This window comes from Chlorocebus sabaeus, chromosome X (genome assembly GCF_047675955.1).
Source record: "Chlorocebus sabaeus isolate Y175 chromosome X, mChlSab1.0.hap1, whole genome shotgun sequence".
In the NCBI taxonomy this organism is placed as follows: domain Eukaryota; kingdom Metazoa; phylum Chordata; class Mammalia; order Primates; family Cercopithecidae; genus Chlorocebus; species Chlorocebus sabaeus.
In genome coordinates, this window is record NC_132933.1 from 61,846,088 (window position 1) to 61,862,108 (window position 16,021).

Sequence of the window (16,021 nt, forward strand, 5' to 3'; positions counted from 1 at the left end):
GAAGATCCTATAAAACAACTAGAAAAATAATAAGAAAATGGCAGGATTAAGTCCTTACTTATCAATAGTAACATTTTATGTAAATGGACTAAACTCTCCAATCAAAAGACATACACTAACTTAATTGATGAAAAAATAAAATCCATTAACTGATGCCCACAAGAAACGCGCTTTACCTCTAAAGACACACAAACTGAAAATAAAGGAATAAAAGGAGCTATTCCATGCCATGAAACCCAAATATGAGCATAATTAGCTATACTTATATCAGACAAAACAGATTTCAAGACAAAAACTACAAGAGACAAACAAGGTCACTATATAAAGGCAAAGAGGTCAATTCAGCAAGGGGATATAACAATTTTAAGTATATATATATCCAACACTGGAGTGCCCAGATATATAAAGCAAATAGTGTCAAAACTAAAGACAGTGATATGCCCCAATGCAATAGCTGAAGACTTCAACAGTTCAGTTTCAGCATGAACACATTTTCCAAACATAAAATCAACAAAGAAACATAAAACAATATGCACTGTAGATCACATGGTTCTAAAAGATATTTACAGAACATTTCATTCAACAGCTGTGGAATACACATTCTTTCCTCAAAACATGGATTATTCTCAATGTTAAACCATATATTAGGTCACAAGTCTTAAGTCATTCAAAAATATAAATAATATTAAGCATCTACTCTAATCACAATGGAATAAAACCAATGGAAATTAATAACAAGAGAAATTTTGTAAATGATACACATACATGTAAAATAAACAATATACCACTGAACGACCAGTGGCTCCATAAAAAGTTAAGAAGGAAATTAAAAAATTTCTGGAAACAAGTGATAATAAAAACGTAATATAACAAAACCTATGCGATAACACAAAAGCAGTACTAAGAGGGAATTTTATAGCTATAAATGCCAACACCAAAAAAATAGGAAAAACTTCAAATCTACAATGATCCAAGCTGAAGAACTAGAAAAGCAAGAGCAAATCAAACCCAAAATTAGAAAAACAAAAAAACAATAAGAAAGATGAGAGCAGAAACAAAAGAAATTGAAATTTTGAAAACATACCAAAGATAAATAAAACAAAAAGATTAGTCCAGGCACAATGGCTCATGCGTGTAATCCTAGCACCTTGGGAAGCCAAGGCAGGCAGATCACTTGAGGTCAGGAGTTTGAGACAAGCCTGGCCAATATAGTGAAACCCCATCTCTATTAAAAATACAAAAATTAACTGGACATGGTGGTGGGTGCCTGTAATCCCAGCTACTAAGGAGGCTGAGGCAGGTGAGTCTTTTGAACCCGGGAGACAGAGGCTGCAGTGAGGCAAGATTGCACCACTGCACTCTAGCCTGGGTGACAGAGTGAGACTCCACCTCGAAAAAAAAATTTTTTTAAAGTATGTTTTTTTTTTTTAAGTTAAACAAAATTGACAGACCATTAGCAAGAGTAACTAAGGAAAAAAGAGAAAATCCAAATGAATAAAATCAGAAATGAAAAAAATTACATTACAACTGATACTGTAGAAATTCAAAAAATCATTACTGACTACTATGAGTAACAATCTACTAAAAACTTGGAAAAGCTAAAAGAAATTGACACATTCCTGGACACATACTACCTACTAAGATTGAACCAGGAAGAAATCCAAAAGCTGGACAGACCAGTAAAATGTAATATGATAGAAGGCATAGTAAAAATCTCCCAGTAAAAAAAAAGCCCTGGACTTGATGGTTTCACTACTGAATTCTACCAAACATATAAGGAAAAACTACTATTAATCCTACTCAAACTATTCCAAAAAATAGAGGAGGAGGGAATACTTCCAATTTCATTCCATGAGGCCAGTACTGCCTTGATACCAAAACTAGACAAAGACACATTTAAAAAAAAAAAAAAAAAAAGGAGAAGAAAGAAAACTACAGGCCAATAGAGCTGATTCATTTTGATGCAAAAAATCCTCAACAAAATACTAACAAGCAAAATTCAACTTCAAACTTAAAAAACCATTCATTATTGCCTATTGGGATTTATTCCGGGGACTAAAGGATGGTTTAATATGCACAAATCAACAAATGTGATACATTGTATCAACAGAATAAAGAATAAAAAACACATCATTTTTAAATTAATGCTGAAAAAGCCTTTGATAAAATTCAATATACTTTCATAATAAAACCCTCAAAAACTGGGTATAGAAGAAATATTCCTCAACATAATAAAAGCCATATATTACAGATCTACAGGTGATATCAAACTGAATGGGGAAGAAGCTGAAAACCTTTCCTCTAAGGTTTAAAACACAACAAGGATGCCCACTTTCACCAAGGTTATTCAGCATAGTCCTGGAAGTCCTAACTAGAGTAATCAGGCAAAAGAAGGAAATAAAGGACATTTAAATCGGAATAGAAAAGGTCAAATCATTTGTTTTCAAATGATATGATCTTATATTTGGAAAAAACCTAAAAACTACACAAAAAACTATTAAAATTAATAAACAAATTCAGTGAATTCGCAGGATACAAAATCAACATACAAAAATTAGTAGTATTTCTCTCTGTAAACAGTAAAAAGTCTGAAAAAGAAATAAAAAAGCAACCACATTTATGATAGCCACAAATACAATTAAGTACCTAAGAATTAACAGAAACATAAACTATGTCTATAAAGACAACTATAATCACTGAAAAAAGAAATTGAAAAGGATACTAAAAATATTCCATGTTCATGGAGTGGAAGAATCAATATTGTTCAAAAGTCCATACTACCCAAAGAAATCTACAGAATCAAAGAAATCCTTATCAAATACCAGTGAAATTCTTCACAGAAATAGAAAGAAACTATCCTAAAATTTATATGGAACCACAAAAGACCCAGAATAGCTAAAGCTATTCTAATTAAAAGAACAAAACTGGAAGAATCACATAACCTGACTTCAAATTATACCACAGAGCTATAGTAACAAAAATGACATAAAAGTGGACATATAGAAAAATAGAAAAGAATAGAGAACCCAGAAACAAATCCACACACGGTAAACTCATTTTTGAAAAAGGTGTCAAGAGCACATGCTATGGAAAAAGTTTGTTCAATAAATTGTCATGGAAAAACTGCATATTCACATGAAGAAGAATAAAACTAGACCTCTATCTCTTACCAAATACACCAATCAAATCAAAATGAATAAAAGACATAAATCTAAGACCTCAAACCATAAAACCACTACTAGAAAACATTAGGAAAATTTTCCAGGATATAGGTCTGGGCAAAAATTTATTGATCAATACCCCACAAGCACAGAAAAATGTGAACCAAAGAAAAAATGAGCAAATTGGATCACATCAAGTTAAAAAGCTTCTACACAGCAGAGGAAACAACAAATAAATTGAAGAGACAACCCACAGAATGTAAGAAAATATTTGCAAACTATCCATATGACAAGGGATTATTAACCAGAATATTTAAAAAGCTCAAACAGCTCTGTAGGAAGAAATTTAGTAATTCAATCAATAATAGGCAAATAGGCCCGACGCGGTGGTTCACACCTGTAATCCCAGCACTTTGGGCTGCCAAGGCAGGCGGATCACCTGAGGTCAGGAGTCCCAGACCAGCCTGGCCAAATGGCGAAACCCAGTCTCTACTTAAAAGTACAGAAGCTAGTCAGGCGTGGTGGTGCGCGCTTGTAATACCAGCTACGCACGAGTCTGAGGCAGGAGAATCGCTTGAAGCTGGGAGGCAGAGGTTGCAGTGAGCCAAGATCACCCCACTGCACTCCAGCCTGGGTGTTAGAGCGAGACTCCGTCTCAACAACAACAACATCAACAAAAAGAATAGGCAAAATATTTGTATAAATATTTCTCAATAGAAACATACCTACCAATGAAAAACAGGCATACGAAAAGTTACTCAAGATTATTGATCATCAGATAAATGCAAATCAAAACTAAAATGAGATATCATCTCACCCTAGTTAAAATGGCTAATAGCCAAAAGACAGGCAATAATACATCCTGGCAAAGATGTGGAGATAGGGGAAGCCTCCTACACTGTTGGTGGGAATGTAAATTAGTACAATCACTATGGAGAACAGTTTGAAGGTTCCCTAAAAAACTAAAAGCAGAGATATTATATGACCCAGCAATCCCACTGCTGGGTATGTACCCAAAAGAAAGACAGTATATCAGAGACTTATCGGCACTCCCATGTTTGTTGCGGCACTGTTCACAATAGCTAAGACTTGGAAGCAAACTAAATGTCCATTGGCATATGAACAGATAAAGAGAATATGGTATATATACACAGTGGAGCATAGTGGAGTGCTATTCAGCCATAAAAAAGAATGAGATTCTGTTATTTGCACCAATGTGGATGGAAATGGAGATAATTATGTTAAGTGAAATAAGCCAGGCACAGAAAGACAAATATTGCATGTTCTCACTTGTTTGTGGGATCTAAAAATCAAAATAATAGAAATGGACATAGAAAGTAGAAGGATGGTTATCAGAGTCTGGAAAAGGTAGTGGGGGGATGTGGGGGAGATGGAGACAGTTAATGGGTCCAAAAAGTATAGTTAGAATGACTAAGAGAGATTATTCGGTCGCACAACAACATGACTTTAGTCAATAATAAGTTAATTGTACATTTTGAAATAAGTAAAATAGTATAATTGGATTATTTGTAACAGAAAGGATAAACGCTTGAGTAAATGGATAGCTTATTCTCCATGATGTGAATATTATGCCTTGCATGCTTGCATGAAAACATCTTGTGTACTTCACAATTATATACATCTACTCTGTTCCCACAAAAATTAAAAATTAAAACATTAAAAAGATGAAACCTAGAGAAGGACTTTTACAATATTCATTATTGACTACTTCAGGGAAAGATATCTTTTAAGAAACTTTCATCTCAGCATTGTTCTTCAGTTACTCAAGGTTGAATTGAGCTTTTATATTGCAAAAAATGAGAAGACAACTTTCTGATCTAGCTGTATAATTTATTTAAAATCTCAAGAATCATAAATATATCATAACATTGTATTGATGTTAATCCATTATGCAAAAAATGCATTGTACCCCATACATATATATAATTATTATTTGTCAATGAAAACAAAATCTAAAAAATCTTAGAAACCGATTTATAATTGTAGAGTTCTTTTGCTTAAAAAAATAGCAATTAGTGACTATTTTGAGGACACATATGGGTGAGGAGGCAAATACCTATTTGTCTCATTTCACTTACAAATGATCTCATGGCATTTATAAGCAAATGACTTAGAAATCTCTATTTGATTATAAACATTGAATCATATCGATTTATCGTTTGACTTGTAATTCACATTTTGTCAGGTTTTACAAAATTAAGCAATTATTATTATATCCTAAATTAGTATGCTAATTTTGTGATATCATAACTTTAAATTTTCACATAATTTTTGTTGAATATTTTTTGTTACCCAATTTATGCAAATATTATTTCATTGGCTCTATTTTTATCATTGTGACTTACACCTTTTGCAATTGTTAAAAAAAAATTATTAGATTATACTCTATTTTTGTTTCTGGTATATTGCTTTTACTTATTTCCCTCAGGGACACTAATTAGTTGTAGACTGGATCTATTGTTTTTGTCATATTTTCTCTCATAATTTTCAGTCATTTCCTCTGCATTATGAGAAAGTGTCTTTAGTTTGCACTAAATGTGTCAGCATCATAATCATTTTGATTTTCTAAATGTTGGTTTCCCTCAACTGTTTATCTTGTAAATTTTAGTTCTGCTGCAGGCTTTAGTTTCTAAACAGCCTCCCTGTGTACATTTCCTTTCCTTCTCATTTGTCACATTTCTCACAGTATAAGTAATTTCATTTATTTACTAGAGACCAGAACATGTAGTCCATTTTTCAATTTTCTTTTGTAAATAATTTTGATAATTCTTATTTTCTCTTAAGAAGTGATTCTTTTATTAATGTTATGGGATATTTGTGTGGATTATATATTGTTGTTTTTCAAAATATTGACTCAATACTTGAATAAAGGAAGATATATTTAATATATTTAAGAAGCAAATAGTTTCTTTATCGAGGTCTCTATTATCTGATTACATTGCTAGAATATCTTTCTCAGTGTTTAACCTGGAAGCCAGTTTGACATGAAAAATTGCATTCAAATATTCAGTATTTATTTGTTTGTTGTCTAGTTAAGCTCTGATGATATAGGCAGGCCAATTTCTCTTTCCTCTCATTGCCTAATCTTCAAATTACACAGATATCTCCTTATTCTTTGTCTCCCTGGGTTAAATTTTCTGGCTTACACTGAACGTGTGACTTCAGGTGAGTCATTTAACCTTAGCAAGTTTTCCCTACCCTTTGCCAAATTATTTTAGAGACACTGTGTTAATTATTTTGTATAATTTTTGTGATCAGAGTTTATAAAATATTTTTTCTCAACTTTTATTTTAGGTACAGGGAGTACCTGTGCAGATTTGTTGCATGTGTATATTGCACCCAAGTAGTGAGCATAGTATCCAATAGGTAGGTTTTTTTTTTTTTTTTTTTTTTTTTTTTTTTTTTTTTTTTTTAACCATATGCCCCTCCCTCCCTGGACTACTAGTTAGCAGTGTCTATCATTCCCATGTTTATGTCTCTGGCTGCTCAATGTTTGGCTCCCATGTGAGCATGTAGGATTTAGCTTTCTATTCCTGTGTTCATTTCCTTTAACCTCCAGCTCTATTCAGATTGCTGCAAATGACATGATTTTATTCTTTTAGATGGCTATGCAGTATTCCATGGTGTATATATACCACATTTTCTTTATCATCCACCATTAATGGACATCTAGATTGATTCCATTCTTTGGTATTGTGAATAGCAAAGCAATTAACATATGTATGCATGTGTCTTTTGATATAATTATCTGTTTTCCTTTGAGTATATACCCAGTAATGGGATTACTGGATCAAACAGTAGCTCTGCTTTAAGTTCTTTGAGGAATAGCCACACTGATTTCCACAATGATTGAACTAATGTACACTCTCACCAACAGTGCATACGTGTTTCCTTTTTCTCTTCAGCCTCTCGAGGATCTATTACTTTTTATTTTAATTTTTCAAAAATAGCCATTTTGAGTGGTGTGAAATGGTATATCATTGTGGATTTGATTTGCATTTCTCTAATGATTAGTTATGTGGAACACTTTAATGTGTTTATTGGCTGTTTATGTATTTTTGAGAAATGTCTGTTCATATCCTTTGTCCATTTATTTATTTTTTTTTTTTGCTTGTTAATTTGTTTAAATTTCATATAGATTCTGGATATTAGTTTTTTGTCAGATGCATAGTTTGGGAATATTTCCTTCTATTCTGCAGGTTGGCTATTTACTTTATTGATAATTTATTTTGCTGTGCAGAAGTTCTTTAGTTTAATTAAGTCCCACTCATCAATAGTTTTTGTTGTTGTTTCTTTTGAAGACACAGGCAAAAATTCTTTTCCAAGGCTGTTGCTGAGAAGGGCATTTCCTAGATTTTTTTTGAATGCTTATATTTTGATGTTTTTTCATTTAAATCTTTAATCCTACTTGAGTTACTTTTTGTATATTGTAAAAGGTAAGGGTTCAGTTTCATTCTTCTATATAGCCACTTGTCACAGCACCATTTATTGAACAGGGATTCCTTTTCCCATTGCTTGTGTTTCTTGGCTTGTGAAATATCAAATGGTTCTATGTGTGAGGCTTTATGTCTGGGTTTTATATTCTGTTCCATTTGTCTATGTGTCTGTTTTTATACCAGTACCAGGCTACTTTGGCTACTATAGCCTTATATACTATGGTCTGAGGTCAGATAATATGATCCCTCTAGCTTCTTTCTTTTGCTTAGGATTGCTTTGTTTATTCAGCCCCTTTTTTCGGTTCCATGAGTTTTTGAATAGCTTTTCCTAATTCTGTGATGAATGACTCTTGTAGTTTGATAGGAATAGTGTTGAATCTGTAAATTGCTTTGGGTCATATGGCCATTTTAATCCATAAGCACGGGATATTTTTCTATCTGTTTGTGTCATATCTGATTTCTTTCAACAGGTTTGTGCTTCTTGTAAAGATCTTTAAGCTTCTTAGTTATGTGTACTGCTAGGTATTTCATTTTATTTCTGCCTAGTATGAATGGTATTGTGCTCTTGATTTAACTCTCAACCTGGCCATTATTGGTGTATAATTATGCTACTGATTTTTGTACATAGATTTTGTATCCTAAAACCTACTAAAGTCATGTATCAGTTCTAGTAGCCTTTTGGTGGAGTCATTGGGATTTTCTAGTTATAGAATCTTACCTCCAGCAAAGAGAGATAATTTGACTTCTTTTATTTTTTCCAATTTGGATGCCTTTTAATTCTTTCTCTTGCCCGATTGCTCCAGTCATGGCTTCCAGGATGATGCTAAAGTAGGAGTGGTCGGAGTGTAGGAGTGGTGAGAATGGGCATCCTTGTCTTGTTGCGGTTCTCAAGGTAGATTGTTTCAGCTTTTGCCCTTTCAGTATGATACCGGCTTGCCGTATATGGCTCTTGTTATTTTAAAGTATATTCTTTTGATGCCTAGTTTGTTGGGTCTTTTTATCATGAAGGGATAATGGACATTATTGAAAGTTTTCACTTCTTCTATTGAGAGAACATGTGATTTTGTTTTTAATTCTGTTCATGTGGTGAATCACAGTTAATAATTTCCATATGTCAAAACAGTCTTGCATTCCACGAATAAAGCCCTAGTGGTTGTGATGTATTAACATTTTGATGTGCTGCTGGATTTGGTTTGCTAGTATTTTGTTATGGACTTTTGTATCTGTGTTCATCAGAGATATTGGATTGGCCTCAAGTTTTTTTTTTTTTTTTTTTTTTTTTTTTTTCATTGTGTTTCTGCCGGATTTGGGTATTAAGCCAATGCTGGCTTCATAGAATCAGATAGGGAGGAGCCTCTCCACCTCTATTTTTTTTGTTATAGTTTCTTTAGGATTGGTACCAGTTCTTCTTTCATGTGTCGTAGAACTCAGCTATGAATTCATCTGGTCCAGGGCTTCTTTTGATTGCTAGATTTTTTATTGCTGATTTAATTTCAGAATTCAATATTGGTCTATTCAGGTTTTAAATCTTCTCCTGATTCAATTTTGTGAAAATGTGTGTTCTAGAAATGTATCAATTTCTCCTAGATTTCCTAATTTGTGTGCATAGTGTTGTTAAATAGTATTGTCTGAAGATCTTTTTCAACTATGTGGGATCAATGGTAGTGTCATCCTTATCATTTCTGATTGTACTTATTTGGATCTTCTCTCTATTTTATTTGTTAATCTAGCTGGAAGTTTATCAATCTTGTTTATTTTTTAAAAATCTACACTTGGTTTCATTAATCTTTTGCATAAATGCTTGCATCTCAATTTAATTCAGTTCTTATTTTAATTAATCATTTTATTTCTTCTTGCTTTGGTATTGGTTTTTGTCTGTTTTTTTTTTTTTTTTTTTTCCTCTAGTTCCTTTAGGTACAAAGTTAAAATGTTAATTTGAGAGCTTTCTAGCATCTTGATGAAGGCATTTAGTACTATAAGCTTTCCTCTTCACATTGCCTTACCTGCATCACGGAGGTGTTGGTAGATTGTGTTCACATATTTGATTAATTTCAAATAATTTTTTGATTTCTGCTTTAATTTAAATGTTCACCCATTCGTTATTCAGGACCAAGTTGTTTAATGTCCATGAATTTTTGTAGTTTTAAGATATCATCTTGATATTTATTTTTATTTTTATTGCACTGTGATTTGAGTGTGCTGGGTATGATTTTAATGTTTTTATCATTTACTGAGATCGAACATGTGATTGATCCTATAATACATTCAATATGAAGATGAGTAGAATATATATTCCATTGTTGGTGGGTGGTGTGTTCTGTAGATGTTTATTCTGTCCAATTGTTCAAGTCTTAAATTTAAGTTCAGAACTTCTTTGTTAGTTTTTGCCTTAAAGATGTCTCCAATGCTGTTAGTGAAATGTTGAAATCTCCCACAATTATTATGCATTTGTCTAGGTATGTTGGGTTTGTGAAAGAGAGCCTGGCCTCCCTAACTGGCAGGGCTACAGCAACTTGCACCAGGCTGCTTAGGGATCCAAGTCCCGTGGGGCTCCATGTGGTCCTGAGAAGTGGCTCTGCCCAGTTTCCATGCAGCTCTCTCTCCATGTTTGTCTGGGGGTCCAGGGGGTCCGTTAGGATATTTCATGCCTAAGATTACAAAGGTTTATAGCAGAAGTGTGTGTCCCTTGGGCCTCTCGCTCACTCACCCATTCCCCACAATGGGAAGCCTCCCCTTGCTCCATGCCAATCTTAGGTGGGCAGCCCCACTCCTCTCTGTCCTCCATAGGTCACCATTGCTTCCTTGAGGAATCACAGCATGGCTTCCTGGACAATCCACTTGAACACTAGAGCTAGTGTTTATGCACCACTCTATCTCCTCTCTATGACAGTGGTACACACTAGCTGCTTCTAGTCAACCATCTTGGCACTTCCTCCTATATTATTTATCTGTAATTATTTCTGTACGTATCTCTAAAATACAAGTGTTTTTTAAAAACTTAAAATATCCTATTATACTTGAAACACTAACAATAACTGCTAAATATTAACAAATATCCAATCAAGGTTCTTATTTGTCTTGTTTGTTATATTTTAAAATGATATTTTAGTTTATAGCCAAATAAGATCAATCCATTTTATTGTTGATGTGTATTCCAAGACTTCAAATATTTACCTTCTCTCTCCATCTCTCTTTTCTCGCTCCCTCCTCCCTCTATCCCTTTCTCTTTTTCTCTTGTTTTACTGAAGCAACCTAGTTGTTTTTATTGGATTTTCCAATGTCTAAAGTTAGCCTCCTCGTACTACTGCCTTGTGAGTTTCTTTCTGCCTTCTATTTCTTGTCAATTGTTAGATTAGGCTGACAAGCTTGACTATTCACACACACACACACACACAGACATTATATTTATCTATTTTTATAGGGCAAGCACAGCTACACAACAGGGGCATTATGTGAACAAAACATTCGCTTTTTTTTGACTAGTACCTGGTAGTACTGAGGTACTGAGTGCATAGAAAAAAACAGAGTAATTGCTTCTTTTTCTTAATTGCAGTGCAGGATTTCAAAATAATGAGGTGGTACCCCCAAATCCTCCACAAATGAACAATGAGACTTTTAAAAAAATATATTATGAACTAATAGACTTGACAATATTTGACATACTTAAATCTCTTTCAATTATTACTCTTTTTGGTAGTTAAGAGAACTTCTCGTCTTTTTCCAGTGAGAATTTATTCAGGTTGGCTCTTAAGACCTTTTATAATATAACTCGAGTAGTTTTTGATCATTTCTATGATTTCTGGAATGACAAGGTATTTCAGGTTCACCTTATGCACAATGTGCCCAGAGCCTAAGTAGTTTAGAGTCCACACAGTACACCTATGGTATCTTCTCTTTATTTTGCTACCATAACTCAACAATCTCCTGTGTAGTCTTTCATTTTTTTCAATAATTCAAGGACTTTTCAGTATCTTCCTTTTTCTTCTTCCTATGTTATTATCTCTGGGGACTAAAACAGGTCATGCTCATAAAACCGATAACATTTTTACCATTTAGTTAATTTTAAAAAAAATATTATTTCTTATTACTTTATCTTTCACTTATGACACTACAGAGCTAGAACTTAGATTTTCATACTATTCACAATCTCTCTATTTCTAAGATTTTTAATCAGTTTTTCATGATTCTTACAGCACATTACAAGTCTTATGGCCTTTGTTTTCATTCCCCATGGAAATTTTCTCAAGTCATTTCTTTTTTTCTTAAATTCCCAGTCTGACCTATCTTCATCACTTTTAGCAGATAATCCTTCTAAAACTTTTCTGAGACAATAATATGTTTGTGCATCAGTGTTTTGGGCACACCTCCATTACAACATTTCCATGCATTTTCCTTCAATATGCTCTTTTCTTTTCTGTTTCTGAGGAATAATTGGACTTATACATTGTGAGACTTAATTAGGTCCTCTTGTTCCTCTCTGTCTTCACTTCTTTCAGGATCTATTTTAACAACTATTTCTCTTGTCCTGTTAATCTTTTTCAAATACTGATTGTTTTAAAAAACATTTCATTTGGTTGCACGACACTGCACTAGCCCTGTTCTCCTTCCACTTCACAATTGTTTCACATTTGATGCCTAATTCTTCTGCTTTCTAACTATAATTGTTAACCAAGGCATGACTTTGGTCAATTTATTTATATCCTTTATGTTTTGTAGTTTTATCTAAGAGAGGCAGTATTTTATAGTTAACAGAAAAGGCTCTGAATCCAGAGTATTTGAGTTTGAATACTTAGGCTCCATTGTTTTCTACATGTAAAACAATGGGCTAGCTACTTATTCACTCTCTGCTTGAGTTTTTTTAATCAAGTATTAAATGAAGATAATTATTATGAAATTAAAGGGTCATTTAAGATTAAGATTAAATGAACCAATACATTTAAAGTGCTTATAACAATGTATTGGTACACAGTAAATGATTGGTAATCATTATTATTAGTTATCATGATTTAAAAAGTAAAAAGTAGGGTTGGGTGCAGTGGCTCATGCCTGTAATCCAAGCACTTTGGAAAGCCAAGGCAGAAGAACTGCTTGAAACCAGGTGTTTGAAAAAAAAAAAAAATGAAAAAGGAGTGTGGCGATGGCAATATCACACAGAATGTGGCAAACACAATAAAATAAGTATTAAAAAGTTATACAGAAGGGGAAGATGTAGCAAAGAGGAAAATCAAACTGTAATCTGGGATGGTAGGGAAGACCTTAAGAGAATCCAATGCCTGAACTAAAATTTGTGAAGCAAATAAGAATTTTCAGTCGGGTAAGTAAATGAAAACTATTTCAGAATGAAAGGAGACCATGTGGATGAGGACAGCTTATTTAAGCTGCTGGAAAGAAATTATTCTGCTTGAAACCCGCAGAGAGGGACAGTGGAGGGGTAGGGGATAAGTATGCCTAGTAAGATAGGCAGGGCCAGATCCTAGTGTGCCTTTTTTAAGGTAAGGGACTGGACCTTAAATCTATGTAAAAATGACCAGTAATTGTTATCTTTAATTTTGGTCGATATTTATTCTTACATTTCCAACTTCCTCTTCCATGCCTTCAGCATTCATAATTGAACTACTTATTATATTAGCCTAATAATCAGTCTTGTTTTGTTCAACCCTTCCTACCAACCAATCCCACTCTTGTTATAATTCCTCCATGTTCAAATATGTTCAGTAGCTTCCCTGTAAGTAATACAGAAGGTCCAAATCCCATGATCTAACCTCAGCCTAACTATCCAACTTATCTCTCTCTAGTCTCTATTGAAAAAAAAATTCTAGAAGTGCTCTGTGTTTTTATACCTCTACGCTACTCCACATGCTTTTCTTTCTCCCTAGAATAATATTCTCTCAACTCCCTCTGGTGAAATTTTACTTATCCTTGAAGCTATATCTATCTATATGCTGATTCCATCTTCTAGAAAACGTCAGATTCATCTACATTTATTAGGTCTCTTCTCTGTGCCAGACACTGTGTTAAATATTTCCACATACTATTTATTTCAATATTCATACAAGTCATTTAGTGAGGCATTGTTTTTCCTCTTCTACATAACTTAAATCTAAGAACCAAGGAAGTAAATGTTTAAAAATGCACTCAAGTGCATACAGTTACTAATTGGTAGATTCCAGGTTCAAACCAATGTCTTCTGTTAGAGCTTGCTGACTCTCTACCTGAGTTCACTTGTGAATTTTGCCATAGCATATTCTGTAACATACTATCTGCATTTTTTGTATTTCTATTTGTGTGTAACTTTGATGTCTGCCACAATACACAGCACCTTGTCTCATACATATTTCTTATCAGTATAAATCCATGCAATGCAAGCAGAAATTAACAAAACAATCTGACTTCCCAATTTCATGTGATCTTATTCTCTAATAGACTTAGATGTAGGGAAGCAGGAGCAGAAACAGTAAATATTGGTGCCCCATCCTCAATTCAGTGCAAATCACATTGTCCAGCGGGAAACTGTGAAAGTAAATGAAATAATGCCTGAGAAGTACCGAAAACTGTTCATTTGAACGGTACTATATACACTCAAGGATTTTAAAAATATATATTGTGGATATTAAACCTCGTCAGAAATTACTTAAATTTATATCGAGAAATCTTTACTGAGGAAATTAGTTTCATAATCCAGTCACACATGATAAAGGATATGAGCCAATATTTAAACAGTCTGGTCCATTTACTGGACACAAGGGTGCCATTGATCTAAAGACTACATTTAGTGAATATAAAAGCCTTAGAGTTAGTGGCTGTAATTTTCTGGAGTTCATAAAATTTCATTTGGCCAATATTCAACTCTAAGCATATAAGTCAATGTACTTAAATATGCTGGACCAGAAAGTCAGCAGGCCTTCACCAGTACTAATTTTGCTCTCCCTCATTTTAAATTAAATTTTCTTTAAGCTTAATCAATTGATTTAGCAAATTAAGACCAAACATTAAGAAGCACAGTCAGTATGAAGCTAGAAAAGTCTGACAGAGCTGGAGCATTAGTTTGTCTCTCAAGGATAGTTAAATCAGCTACTGAAAGCCTTTAAAACATCTAGAAAGCAAACCTTTATATTCAAATGCAATGGGAAACCCTCTATCGTTATTATGTGTAGGATACAACTCATTTTCCCACATTTTAAACATGTTCCTTTATTTCATGTCCTCAAAGGCTTATATATACTATGCTGATTTTTTAGTTATCAGGAATTTAATATTAGTCCTTTTACATTCTAGCTTTCACAATATGTTTGAGGATCAATGAATTGTATATAAAATTTAGCTGCTTTTCTCCTGATTGAATAATAAATAAAAGTTATAGCAGAATATCTACCTATGGGGTCACAAAACAATGAGTAATATGTTCTCCAAACCCAGGATGTGATTAGAAATAATATTATAAAAAGTATTATGTGTGGTACATTGTGTTGAACTCTGATTAAAAAGTGGAATGATTCATTATCTAGTTTAAAGGTGCAAATTATGGGAAAGATTAAATTATAACTCTGAATGGCTGAGAATATAACAAGAATAGAAGAGAACCAATAGACTAATATAATAGAACATGAAATATTCTATATTTAAAATAGAATTTAAAACTTTGGAATAAAATTATTTGTCTTTGTACAGGTCACTTAAACTCTATGAACCTCAATCTGTTCATCTGTGGGGATAATAATTACTGTATCACAAAGATTTGAGCACTAAATGAAATTGCTGTGAAGGGCCTTGGCATTGGTAAATAATGACGTACCATGTCTGCTTTTTATTTTTTGAAATTATGTATTATGCATTTTAAAACTTTTAATATTAATCTTTATGTCACATTAAAGTACACTTTAAGGGACTCCATTCTATTTACATCTTAAGAATTTCTCTTAGTAATACATTTCTTTCTGTAAATACTAGCCTAGAAGTTACATATGTTCTCTTCTAGAAAATCTAAATATTGGTAACACCACAAATATTCTTTATAAATATTAAATAAGATAATCAATGTAAAGGGCTAAGGCAAGTGTCCAGCACAGAGTAAGAGTTCATTAATTATTAACTATTGTTATTTTTATTCAGTTTGATGTAAACTTTTTAATTAAGTCATAACTCATAAAATGCCTAAAATACATTTAAAATGACAATATCATTAAAAGATTATAATAGGTAAATCAATAAGAGGTATTTCCTTTTGACTTAAAATCACATTATATGGGATATTGATTATTTTGCCAAAGAGTAAAGTGATAAAATTGGCAATTGTAATTCAACTTAAATTGTATTTCTTATCACATTTTATTTGTAGCCATGAGGCTCTGGTTATGTGTGTGTGTGTGTGCGCATATATACACACACACACACATATATATATAT